Source organism: Varanus komodoensis, unplaced genomic scaffold, assembly GCF_004798865.1.
Source record: "Varanus komodoensis strain SLA01 unplaced genomic scaffold, ASM479886v1 scaffold18_1, whole genome shotgun sequence".
Lineage (NCBI taxonomy): Eukaryota > Metazoa > Chordata > Lepidosauria > Squamata > Varanidae > Varanus > Varanus komodoensis.
The window spans coordinates 6,772,568-6,786,124 of record NW_025335548.1 but is presented as its reverse complement, the minus strand read 5'-3'; the positions used below and the strand labels follow the sequence as shown (position 1 = coordinate 6,786,124).

The 13,557-nt window shown below is 44.3% G+C and overlaps 1 protein-coding gene across 3 annotated transcripts in view; it reads right to left on the bottom strand.

Moving 5' to 3' along the window:
* The window catches only part of CALCRL (calcitonin receptor like receptor), an 84,013-nt gene extending 72,062 nt beyond the window's left edge, over positions 1 to 11,951 (bottom strand). For 2 of the 3 annotated variants that reach the window (XM_044426991.1, XM_044426990.1), the window contains exons 1-2: positions 11,679 to 11,951; positions 4,898 to 4,997 (exon numbers count right to left, since the gene is read on the bottom strand). The gene's annotated coding sequence lies outside the window, so the exon portion shown is untranslated. The remainder of the gene's footprint in view (positions 1 to 4,897; positions 4,998 to 11,678) is intronic. The other variant, XM_044426989.1, reaches the window with a different exon arrangement.
* Positions 11,952 to 13,557: the final 1,606 nt, after the last annotated feature.

Genomic DNA, 13,557 nt, shown 5'->3' with positions numbered 1-13,557 from the left:
GCCTCAGAATGGGGGCCACTTCCAGGCACTGAGGCAGCCAGTGCAGAGGGGTTTATTTCAAGGCCAGACTCCCCAGGTGCCCAGGCAGCCTCTGAGAATGGCCAAGATGTACAGTTGAAACAGGGGAGTTTCTCAGAGACAGATGAGGCTAGTACAGCTCTGGACCCCCTGGCACAGCATCAGGAGGGATATCCAACCAGAAGATCAGCATGCAGAGAGGAGCTGTGCTCCTTTCCAAAAGGCCCCTCCCAAAAGGATGGGGCCCAAACATACTCAAAGGGAGAGTTCCAAGACTGGGTTCAATGAACTGCCCTGTGCCTGCTCAGAGAGTCATTCTGGGTGTTTGTGTTTCTGGGAACCAGTTTAGTCAGTAAATAAGTTTTTGCAAGAAGGGTCAGTGGCTCTGCATGTGTGAAGGGAGGAAACCTGGCTCTCAACAGCTAGAATGCAGGGAGAGGGGCAATTCCCTAGTCCAAAAATCACAAATGCTTAACCCAGTGAATAGAAAGCCTGCATGCAGCCGCAGGGAGGAAGGGAGAGGTGCCATCAGACTGAGCCTTCTCATCCACCCTCCAAATGGACCAGTTGCTACTCTGGACGCCTTTGGCAGTAATCAAATAGAAGCTTTTCTGTGTAGAAGCTTATCCCATGGTCATTGACTGGTCCTACCTTCCCAAAGCATCGTTGCGAAAGAGGAAAGGGCTTCTACGCAATCCCATGTTAAGAGCACATTAAAAGGCAGCAGGGGCAGTCCTGATGACACTGTAGAGCTGAAGCCTGCGGGTTTCGGGAAGTTTGCATGGCTACATTTTAATGCCTGCCAAAATGACTCATTCAATGCCATTGCTGGAGAGGAAATGGAACAAAATAAGAAAGGAACAGGATGGACTTACAGAGGAAAGAAAGGAAACAGAGATGCTTTATGTGGCCTGAGGTTGCAACTTCTGGAAGTATGCATAAGATTAATTATATTTACTGCTTCTCTCTAGTTCAGCAACAAAGAATTTCTAATAATATCCTTATCAGGAATCACCTAGCCTCATTACAGCTAGCCCCATGTAAAGCCTTTTCTGCGGAGTCTGCTGGAGAAGCATTTGGTATGCTTCAAGCCAAAGAACAGAAGGAGAGCTGATCTTTTGGCCAGATCGCAAGAGTGATCCTTGGAAATGCTACACCAGCGGCTAGTGGAATATGCACCCACCCGATGCATATATACTCAGAGGTAGCTCTCAATGAATCAATGCAAACTCAGTATGTGCTCACTCTGGCCTAATGAACTACATTGACTTGCATAATGAATTCAAACAGGATAACATCAGTTTTCAGTTACTGCATTTCCCCTCCAGATCTGGTCAATATATGATTCTTTTTATTAAAAAACAAACAAAAAACAACCTTGTAAATTGTTAGTTGTGCAATGTCCTAACAAACTTGGCATTTCATTTAGTGTAATCCATGTGAGCTATGCCAAACTGATCTGTAGAACAACCGGGAGCAGCGCCTCACAGGACAAATGGGTTACTTGTCTGCGTGGAATGTTCTGCTTCCTCACCGGTGTGTCAGTGTAACTCAGTTGCTGACTGAGTCCAGAATAGTCCATTACATCAAGACATCTAATTTGGCTAAAAATAAAGAAACATGGCCTCGCGCAAAAGTCATGACGCACTCAGCAAAACCAGTGTTTTATGATGCCTGTACCGTACGGTTCCTTTTGTCAGAGGCATTTTTATGGACAAACCCATAACATTCCCATTTGTTAGCACTATCAGAAACAGAAGTGTTTTTGCTTGTGTGCAGTCCTTTGTAGCTGCAGTTTCTCAGGACATTCATACCCCTCGTACCATTCTGGGGCAGTGTTATTTTGTCTCATAAGACAAACTAAAAGGCATAAACTGTCGCCTAAATCATGCCTGGAAGCTGCTGTGCCACTTTGTGTAGTAAAAGCAGCTGCTTATAACCAACTGAGACAAATGTAACAGCAACACCACAGGAAAGGGCTTCATTCTTAAAGTAGATCACACATCAAAGTCATGGCATCTTGTAACAAAGAAGGTATCCGGTAAAATCTCCAGCAGATAGGAAGTTGACGGGGCCAAGCTGAGAGAGAGAGAGAGCACAAGAAAGAAAGAGAGAACAGCAATAAACAACTTCTTTAAAAGAATGGATTTTAGAGGAAATATATTATGTCAGCCTGTCTTCAAATGCACTTGGTTGTAAAATTTCACTCAGTCCCCAGAGTGACACCTGCTGGATATCACAGACAAACAGCAGATGTGAATAAATGTCCATTCACATGATCTCAGTGTAAATCTAAAAACTATCTGCCCAGCAATATCTTCTCCACGTATCATCTACCGCATGACAGAAGTTTTCTTTTTGAGTTGTAAAAAAGCTATTTCCAGAGGCTTGCTGACAAATTAGCATCAATTGGTTCCCACTGAAATCAATGAGTTTCAAATCACGGCAAACGTGATTTAACTGAGATCCTGCAACAGCCAAGAATTATCCAGCTCATTGACATTCTACTAAGGACAGCTAGAAGGAAGAGCTGCAATCTAAGGCGCTACTTAAATTTGTGTTGGGAACCCAGTATGTATTAATTCCACGCCACAGCGCTAAATTGCTGCTGATAATTCCCTCCGTTTCAAAATCCAGTTTGCAATTTAGCACTGACGAGTCGGGAGACAGGCAGACAACAGCTCGGTTGAGAAGGCAAAACTGGTCCCACAGTTCCTTGGATCCATGCCACTTATTGCTGTTATTCAAACCAAGAGCCAAGTGCAAACTGCCTCACGAAATTCCCCATCCTGTTTGTGGAAGAGCAAGGAGAAACGAGCTAAGTATTCCTGATGGATGTTACCACCGTGTGGGGGTTTCTGAGATGTGGCACTAACACAGCTTGATCCTCCGCTCCTGCTGCAGTGAGGGTCTCCGTCTGTGGTGGCAAGAACACGAGCCTGTGACCTCCTCCACCCCAGGCCTTTGCCACTGCTGGTACTGCTGTTGTGGCAGACATCACAACCATGCTGGTAGCCCGGCCAATGCTTTGTATCCCCCACAGAGCTACAGGCTTAGAACGGAAGGGTGCGGGGGAAGCAGGTGCCATTTTTAAAAAGTGGTAGTGAGTATTTGGCGAAAGTTCCGCAAAATGGCCTTCTTATTCCTGGGAAGAGGGATGGGAAGTGAATAAAAGAAAGCCAGGCCTCAGAAAATCTGAAAAATGTGTTCCCGGAATGTGAAGCCCAGGGCTAATTAAAATATACACAGTATGATAGATCTAGAAAGCAAGGAACTGCCACACAGGTCAGTAACCTTCAGCCTGAACGAACCCAAGGGGAGTCAACTCTGCTAATTTATTTCAATGTTTCAAATATTTCAGCTGGAAACCTATGAAGCCAGGCCATTACTCCGTTCTGTTTTTGGAGCTCCTAGTTATACAATAGTCCAAACACACTCTTATTTATCGTATACTTAACCTCTCCCCGGCTCCCACCCACCATGGCTGCAATAAACAAACGATTTCATTCAGGGCAGTCCCACTGAAAACAATGGAATGGTTTCAAATAAAATGTTTCAGTCCTACTTCCCAGTAATCAATCAACATGCCATGTATCAGAATTCTGCACAACAGAAACAGATTTTTAAAAAAATATTTTTAGCTTTTTTAGCAGTGAATTAGATATAATAATATAGATATAATAATAATACGACTCAAATTATTATTCCATTCCTAAATACATTTTTAAAAAGCAAATGAATGGTTTCTGGCTTACAGATCAGAATAATTTAACTCAATGGACTCAATGAACAGAAATTTTTATAAAACTATCACTGCTCCAGAGAAATATTATTAGTAGTATTATTTCCATAATAACAACAATTATTATTGTTATATTTGAATAATAATAATAAAACAATTATTATTGTTATATTTGAAGGATCTAACGAGATCTTTCTGATTCCATATAGATCTCTGCAAACAGAAATGCAGTCTTGTACAATTAACTGTGCTGCGTTTTTCCCTTGGAAAGTACACAGAAGCAGAGGTCCAAGCTTCTCCTGTTTGTCACTTTGCTTACTGGGCCACGAAAAGTCTTTATTGAACTTTCCTCGCAACGTCTGCAAGGCGGGTGTATTTGGTTCTGCATTTGAATCCACACACATCCCCTCCTGTTGAGAAACAGCCCTGAAATATCTCTGTGTGCCTGATCTGGAATGCATACTCAGTGTTAAGAGTGAGATTGGAAGCCGCAACAAGCACTGCTCACACGCAGCTTCTCTTTTCCCATCCGTTTTCAGGTGACCAGTGGAGGCATCCCTTTCCACTGACTGTAGCGCCAACAAAGGCAAACACATTGGTGAGTTCCTGAGCTGGGCAGAGGAAAATTTGCCACATGAATTAACAGAAAGAGGAACTTTAACTGCTGCTTGGGCAATAGAGGAAAATCTGCAGTGCCAGAAACAAAGTGGATGCTGCCTCAGCAGGGGTAAGATATGCAGTGGATTATATCTGGGCTTCCTTCCTGAGGCATATGTGATGCATCATATCCATGGATCTGAGTACAGAACGTAGCACGGCATCAGAAGCTCAGTGAATGCTATGGTTACCAGAGGAAAATGGACTTCGGAATCAGGAAACCGTGGTTAGCCTAGTACAGTGGCTAGGGCTGCAATCAGATACACACTTACCCAGGAGCAGTGAATGCAGTGGGGCTGACTTTTGAGTTAATGTGTGTAGGACTACACGGGAAAAGACTGCAGGTCGAATTAGGCAGTCTACCTGTGCTGTGAACTCTTAGGCGATTCACTCCCTCAGTTTTCCCCATATGCCATGCACAGATAGCAATACTGATTTACTCTGCTGGATGGTTGGTAGGAGTGCAGACAGAAAACTCACGTGAAACTCTCTGAACATCGGTAACTGCTGTATCGGTGCTAGATATGGATCCGGTTGTAGTAGAGGTGTGCCACCAATCCCAATCTGGGTTCTTCAAACCCTTTAAAAGATCAGAATGCCACCTGATCAATCTATCCTTCCCTCCTACAATTTCGTGGCAGCAATTTAAACTTATAAATTTAGTAAACAGATACTATAGATTTGTTCTGTTCAAGGCAAAAACAAAACAAAACCAGAAGGCAGAAAGTTTTCGAATGGTCAATGCTATTCGCAATCAATGCCAAAGCTAGACAGCTAGGCAATAAAATCCAGACCATAAGATCTAATCTCTGTGAAGCCTGTAAACAGGAACTTATTTCTGTTTCATTTACTCAGAAATCACCAACAGTAACAAAATAGGAATCGGAAGAAACTGTGTTTGAAATGTTTACTTCCAAAGTGTATTTATACTAACCGGAAGCTGAAACAAATATTTCAAAGCACTCCTTTCCAACAGGATTTTGAAAAAAAACCCTTGCTCTGGGAAATTACCGTATATACGCTTCCAGGAGCATTCTCAGACTACTGTGATTAACAAGGACTTAAAAGCCACTGTGATGCAAAGGCTTTACCGTGCACTTAGGATGTGAGACACTTCAGGATCATATCCCTGCTCAGCTAGGATGTTTCACATATCATGCAGCGGCAAAGCCAAGTCTTTGTAAGGAAAACTTAATCATGCGATTTTCGACCCATATAATCATGTGCTATAGTCATTCATTATGTACATTCAGTAGGTTTGTATACCAAAACCAGCTTGAACATTTAAAAAGAAGAGCATGTGAAAAATAACTGACTATTTTATGACTTCACCTTTTCACAGGATGGTTTGGAGGCAAGCATGCTAGTCTAGGCACCTCAGAATAAACGCAAAACATTAAATAGCTAGCAGTGGACCCCTCAGCAATGGTCTGCCTCTACCTCTACTGCAGACCTATCTATATCAATAATTCCTGTGGGCTAAATCTGAAGGATGCAGTAAGCAACACACCATGCAAACCCCAGCATGAATGCTGGAACATCGCTATGCATTAAGTACTTTTATGATCCCCCCGCTTTTTCTCTTTTTTTTGCTTTCATCTGCCCTTAAGATGCTTATTCACATCACTGTGCACACATGGAACAGGTGGCATATTTCACTGAAAACAATCGCAATCTTTTGTGCAATGACAGAGTTAGCAAATCGAGTTGCAACACACATTTCTTGAAGAACAGTGTACACAGAGTCTTCATTAGCAGTGAGGCACAGAGATCAATAACTTGTCAGGAATTTAACTAGAGGAGGCAAAGAAACAGCTTGACTTTCAGGACCTTATTCATTAGTGTGGAACTCCATATATATCATCTTAGATGCCACTCTAATTCCTCCATGCCAACTCCGGAGAATCCGCAGAGTCCACCAGTGTCTCTAGTGACCTTGCTTGGGTAAGGCTGGGAGGAATCTATTTAGGGAGTGGAAATCCCTCAGTTTGGTCCCCAGGATTCTGGTTTGTTGCCTGCACGCTGGCACCAATTCACTGCAGCATGAGTCAAACTAGCCGGGGGACTTCTGTCTGTAAGTCAGGTCATGATTTGTGGATTATTTTGAAATTGCCAATGGAGTTTATGGAAATCATCTCTGGAAAAACAAACTGACTCGCACATTTGTGCACATTTCATTTTCTGTTTCAGTTTTGCATTAAGGCTGGATGTTTCCCAAGGTGGGCTTCCATAAATTCAACTAGTGGTTTCAGAAAAAACATGCATATCCCATGTACATGGAAGTCCACAAACAATACTGGAATTGGCCTGCTGCCTCACCATCACATCAAAAGTATGCAGGGAATTCAGCAAGCTCGCGTGAACCAGATTTCCTTGCTTAATCGCATTTCTGTCCAAGAGTACCTTCAAGGTATGAACTTAATCCTTTAGGAGACACGTGAGCCCTTCTAGAACAGATTGACTATCCTTCATCCAGGCAGATGACCTGCCCCTCCATCTCAATTTATTGGCCCTTATCCAGTCAACAATGCTGTGTCCAGGCAGTGATTCAGAAAAACCACTGCCTCACCTGGATTGGGTGAAAAGGAAAAATGGATTTCAGTGTCATTGGCATAATGAAGACACCTCAGTCCACACTTCCAGGTAGCTTCCTCCAGCACTTTCATGTAGATATTGAACAGCCCTGTGGAACTTCAGAGTATAAATGCCAGAACACAGAGCAGTAATCTTCCAAAGGATCTTCCAAAATAGGCATCCAAGGAGGACTAGAACTGCAGCATTGTAGTGCTTCCAGCTCTGAACCCAGGCAACTGATTCAGACCAATGTCAAGGTCAATGCATTTGAAAGCTATAGAGAGGTCCAAGAGAATCAAAATGGTCACACTCCTCTTGTTCTTCTGGCAGAGGTTATCCAACAGAGCAACCAAAGCAGTTTCCATTCCAAAACCAGTCCACTGCTTTCAGTTTATACTTTGAAGTTTGTATTTTTTTTTCTTTCCCTGCCCTGGACCTCAGGGATTTAACCACAGAAGTGCAATATACACCACTTTCCCATGAGATGCTAAAAAGCATCTTTGAGTCTCTCCTGTGCCATGTGAGAATTGCCCGCTTCATGTCCTCCTTGTGGGCTTCCCACAGGCATCTGTTTGGCCACTGTGGGAAACAGGAAGCCAGCCTAGATGGACCTTTGGTCTGATCCACTGTTCCAGCAGGCCTCTATGTTTTACTGTTGTGAATGCAGGACAGGGGAATACGATGCTGATTCCTTTCAGTTGGTATGGTCATATATAAAGGAAAACTGGATTCCTTTAAAGGTTGTGTGGAAGAGGGAATTCTACACCTGCTGAATTTTCCTCTCCAACACAGCCCTTAAAGGTGGAGAAGCACCTGGCTACCTTGTTGTCAATGTAGTTTTATATTGACAATAGTGTATGCATTACGGAGGAATGGAAATAAAAGGTGATCTATATTGCATGAGAGGAAAAAACAATTTGAGCTGAAGAATTTACACGTGCTTCGATAAATTTATGATGCTATACTTGGATATAAGTATGCAAACATGCCTATGCAGAATATGCCCTACCAAATTCGCTAGGGCCCTAGTAAGTGGGATTGGGATCGAGTCCTTAACTATGGGATAAGATTCATCAAAAAGAGAAACTTTGAATTCAGGTCCACAAAATAGAATCCACAGTTTGTACAAGATGGTCTTTTGGCTGCAGTCCCAAGAATAAGGGCTAAGTAAACATACTTGGGTCTGTTTAAACTATGGCGCATACAACCACCAGGCTGGGCACTTTTATGGGGGAATTAGACCAGTTCATGGAGGATAAGACCCTTAATGGCTACAAGTCAGGGTGGGTCTACAGGAGCTCCAGTATCGGTGTCTGTGTGCCTCCAAATACCATTTGCCGTGGAACAAAGCAGAAGGATGTTAGAACACTCAAGTCCTACCATTAAATTCATTTCTTCACTGAAGCTCTCTTTGCCCCAAACTTTGAAGTCTAGATAGCCTTGTAAGTTGCATCCGTTCCATGCAAGGTGCACAAATTGAATACAGGGCAATCAAGAACAGGTGTAACACTGAAGGTAAGAGCCTGTCCTATAAGCCAGGAAGTCCCTAGTTCAAATGTGTGTCTTGCAAATTAGCTAGATGGCCTCATCCATCTCCATCTTGCACAGCCCATTTGTGACATGGATTAATATGAATGACCTGCCTTGCACACTTCTTGTAACAATTACTTAAATATTGTGGGTGAAATGTTTGCAAACTGTTTTGATCACTCTAGGTGCCATGTTACCATATGTATTACTAAATAGGTGATTTCTATTGCAAGGCACTCTAGCTTGATGTTGCAGATCTTTAAACGGTACCTTATTCAGAACAGGGCCAATTTTGTATGCATCATCTTGAATTACTACTACATTTATATCCTCCTTTTTTCCCTCTTCTGAGGAACCCAGGGATGCTTACTTAGTCCTTATTCAGTCCTGACTTATGAGGTAGGTGAGACTGAGGGTGAGTAACTGACCCAAAGTCCTGGTAAGCTTCATAACCAAGTGGGGGAATGGTTCCCCAGTTCAATATTCTACCTACTGCACCACCACACCATACTGGCTCTTGAATAGATACTGGTCAGCAGCCATCTGAATTAATCTCACACACACACACACACACACACACACACACTGATTTTTAGCTATGGAGACTAGAAATGCATTTGATGAATTGCAAAATAGTGCATTCCCTTTTAATTACCGTTTAAAAGACAAAAATGATAACACATGCTTACGTCCAACAGGCAAAAGAAATGCTGGAATATAAAACAAGGGCCTGCTCTCTTTGCAAGCAACACCATTTCTAACCATTGTATATGTAAGCACACCCGTGAGCCTATGAAGCAACTTGGGAGCTTTTTGGTTGGGGGCACCCAAAATACTTCAAAAGATACTCCTGAATTCGCTCATAAAGGTATGTGGCTGAACCTTAATCCAACTTAGTTTGAAATGAATAATAGCTGTCCTTAATTACCAAAACAGAACAGCCTTAAATTGTATGTACTGAACCACTGCACAAGTAATACCAGTGCCATTGCTTTTATAAAACTGGAGTTGTCTCGGGAATGTGCACTTTCCCACTTTGGGCAAAATCAAGTCCGACTAAACCATTCAGTTCCTCTCCTTGTGCTCCAGATAATTCACACAGGTTTCCTTGAGTGCCTTGCATTGACTTCCAGGTCAGTCCAAAATGAAGCAGTACAGGCAAGGGTGAATTTCAAATGGCCAACATAGCAATGAAGTCTCCCTTGGATTTCACTTCCTGTACCCACAAATCCTGAAAAGGCCAGGAATGACTTTCTGATTTACTGCAGGGCTGCCAGTCTGTTTGGGCAACCAGTCAAGAAGCAAACATTTCTAGACAGCGCTCCAGTCACAATGTGTCACATCTTCCTGGGATTTCTGCCACCAAGAGTTAATCACTTCTGTCCACCCTGCTTGTGCTCTTTCCGTACACCCGAAAGTCAAGCACCAAAGTTAATGATCATGCAATTTACATGTAAATGTACATCCAAATCAGAAAAGTAAATCAAACTGTTTTGGATAACTCATCAAGTACACCAGGGGCGAGAAGATCTCAGCCTTGCAGGATTGACTATTCTTCTTCTTCTTTTAGCTAGAACCTCAAGATCTTCCAACTGAAACCAGCAGCAAAAGACAGACATGTCTTTTGAAGTAAATTAGTCTGAGCCTAGGAATACCTTTGGAGTACCAGAACTGAACACACAGTCCTTCCAAAAAAATATATCTATTCCAGGTCCTGGTGGACGCCACTGCTTGATTCATTCCAACAGTTTAATATTGGGGGGAGGGGGGGTCATCTTGCAACTGCACACTATTAAAACAATTCAGTCAAAAGGACTTACTGATCTATTTCAAACCATCCAACGATCTACCGATAGATCCTGATCTACCCGACAGTCACACACTTTCACATGTTCATCACAGCAACTCTTTTAAACTGAAGTTTCTAAAGTAGAGGATCTTTCAACCCCTGACTGGGAGAAGACTCACGATTGCCCCATCCATTGAATCTTACCCATGCAGGTAGGTAATTACGTTCTGTTCACTTCATTGTGATATTTCTGAATAAGTGTATATTGCAATAAATGTACAAAATTGCAATGTACATTGGCTTCAAAGTGCTGTGGGTTTCTGCAATGGGTTTCTGCAAGTTCATTCAGCATTGCTGCCTCAAGCAGGACTTCTCAGCACATTTCATTGCAAGTCGTTGCTGTAATCCTAAATCCACTTACCTGGTGTACGCTTTGTTTAATACAGTGGGGCTTTCTTTGGGTTGGATATGCGCAGGATTGGGTTATAAAGCGCCATTTCTTGAAAATATATTTACTCGAGTGCCAATCCGAGCGAAGACAATTACTTCAAACAAAACGCAATTCGTGCTAGCCTGCTTTACAGCCTGATGCTACGAAAACTTAACTCAGAAGTAAGCACCACCGAGTTGCAAAGGGCTGACTCCCAAATAGCTACAGGATCGGGAGCGCAGTCCCAATAAACGCAGCGGGTGGTCTGATAGCCACAGCGCGAGGCTACAAGCCGCCTTGCCTTGCCTTGCCCAAACTCTCGTCTCAGTGGCATCGTGGCTCCAGCGAGGGTGCGGAACCCTCCGCGCCGCTGTAACTCTCACGCCTCTTACCCCGCCAAACCGGCTTGGGTGGCAGCAGCAGCCGAGGCAGGCTGCCCAAACTTCAGGATACTCGCTCGACCTTTCCGCCTTTCTGAGCTCGCTTTAAAGGATTATTTCTCACGCTTTAACATGCTGAAAGTTTCCAGATGCCTGGAGTGAAACTTGACTCTTCTGATATCCTATATTACGGCTTCGCAGACAGCATGACGAGTATGTGTCAAAGTGAACGCATCCCCTGCTGCAGAAGTCAACTTCGGCTTAGTTTCCTTTCACTCGCAGCTCGATCGCGCCCGTTCCTCTCCGTGCGAACTTGGAAGTCGCGGGGTTTTTTAATTTAGATTTTGCGGGCGGGGCGGGGGGAGAGAGATCCCCCAGCCTCCTCCTCCCTCTCCCCAAGAGACAAAGGCTGTGTTTTCTCAGATAAGTTTCTCCTAAGATTTTTTTTTTAAAGAAAAACTTATACCCCTTTGGACCAAATAATCTCAGAAACTGAGTGGACCGCCTACTTTAAAAATCGGATCAAATCAAGCATCATGTATTCGGATCTGGACTCACCAAGGAGAAGGTTTCTGTGGTCCTCTTCTGAAACAAGATGTGTAACTCCGTTGAATTTGCGCTGCCTGATTTTGGAAGGTTTTTGCCCGCCAAACAAACAAATGAAGGAGGGAAGTAAAAAAAAAAAAAAAAAATGGGGGGGTTGGAATCTGCAAAGTGATCCCGAGAGCGGGGTACAATCCAGTGAACGGAGTTCCTTAAGGCAGGCGCTTGCCAGCCCGCTCTGCCATCAAGAGGGAAGACGGTCTGCTCTGAACAGAATTAGAAGCGCTGTCGGATTGTAAGCGCTCGGCAGCAGGAGGGAAACATCCGCGCTTCCTGTTACATCAGTCAGAGACCCCGCCCGTGCCGAGTATTAGATTACTTTCTTTCCCAAGCAGCGCTCGTACGCGCAGAGCCCGGGCGAGCGGTTCCCAGACAAGGTGCCTGGAAGGGGGCGCGCCACGCGTCCCCTCTGCGCCCGGGCGCGCAACAGGCTGGTCCGCCCGCCTCCCCGGGCGCCCCGCTTTCACCACCTGCTCCAGCAGCCGGCCAGCCTGGCGCACACACAAGATCCAAGCACCTGAATGAGGGGCAGGAGGGAGGAAGGGGGCCGGAAGGGGGTGAGCGAGGGAGACAGAGGGTGCTCAAAGGCAAGGCACCAGCGCTCCTGCCACATTCACGGACTTTTCTTCTTTTCTCTTTATGGTGGAGGGTCCACGGGCTCCTGCCACTTCCACTCATAACTCTCCCATGTCTTCAGAGAGCTGCTTCTTTCTTAGCTAGAAGGCCTGCAAAACAAGAAAAGGAAAGGCAGATGTGGTGTGCCATGCCTTCGCAGAGGCCTCTATCTGGGGGATCTTCTGGACAGAGGAAGAGTGTTACCAGTCCAAAGGCATGGTGCACCTATGTCTTTTTCTCCCTGTCAGATTTCACCCTCCACCAGGTAGGAGAAATGAAGATGGAAGAACTGGTAGGAGGGAGTCCCCGTCCAACTCCATGAATCAGCAGGAAGGCTGGTCTACATAAAAGCTAGTTTGGAATTTCCCTGGGACACAGTTGCATGCCCCATAGAAGTCCACAAGTGGGACCATGTCTGAAACCAAAGAAAGCAAAAAGGCTGACATCAGTTCCTGCTTTTTAGCTAGAAAACACCCGCCCACCCAAAGATTGGCTTCACAAGCCTTTCTGACTGAGAGCTTCAGGAGCCGTCTATCTAGAAACACCCCTGGATTCAACTCCTTTCCCAAAGCCAGACTCTAGATGTGGTATTGGGAAATTTGTGGTTCATTCCTCTGTGGGGATGGGGATTTTCCCAAGATTAAACCCAGCAGCAGAACCCTGAATCAATGGCAGTTTTCCCAGTCTCAGTTGTCCTCAGAGCTACCCTTTGCCCTATAAGTACTGAGCATCATTCCACTTACGCCAAGGTTGACCTTTGCAAATATTAAGTCTTTAAGTATTATTTAACCATAAATAAACACAGAACGCCATGGAGCTCTTGAGGCACCGTGTTTAATCTACTTCACAGGAGTGCTGTGAAGTAGAAAGGTGTCTTCTTGAGCAGCTTGGAGGCCAATTGGGATGATGATGATAATGATGATGGGAGTGGTGAGCATCAGAGGTAAGTCCCCCTAAGGTCAAATGGATGTGGCTAGAAGCAAAATCTGTGTTTTATTTTGAAACGAACTTGCATGGTAGGCTACTGTTATTTCCACTTTGCAGATGGTGAATTTAACCTGAGTCTAGATGAGTCAGTCTCTTGAGCCCTGTGATTAACCTTGGAACTGATGGATCAGACCTGGAACACCTGAACCAAACATACTTTCCCATGAGCATGTGCTGACCGCCTTCCCCTTCTCTTGCTAGCGCGTTTCTAGGGTGATAAGCCAGAGCAACG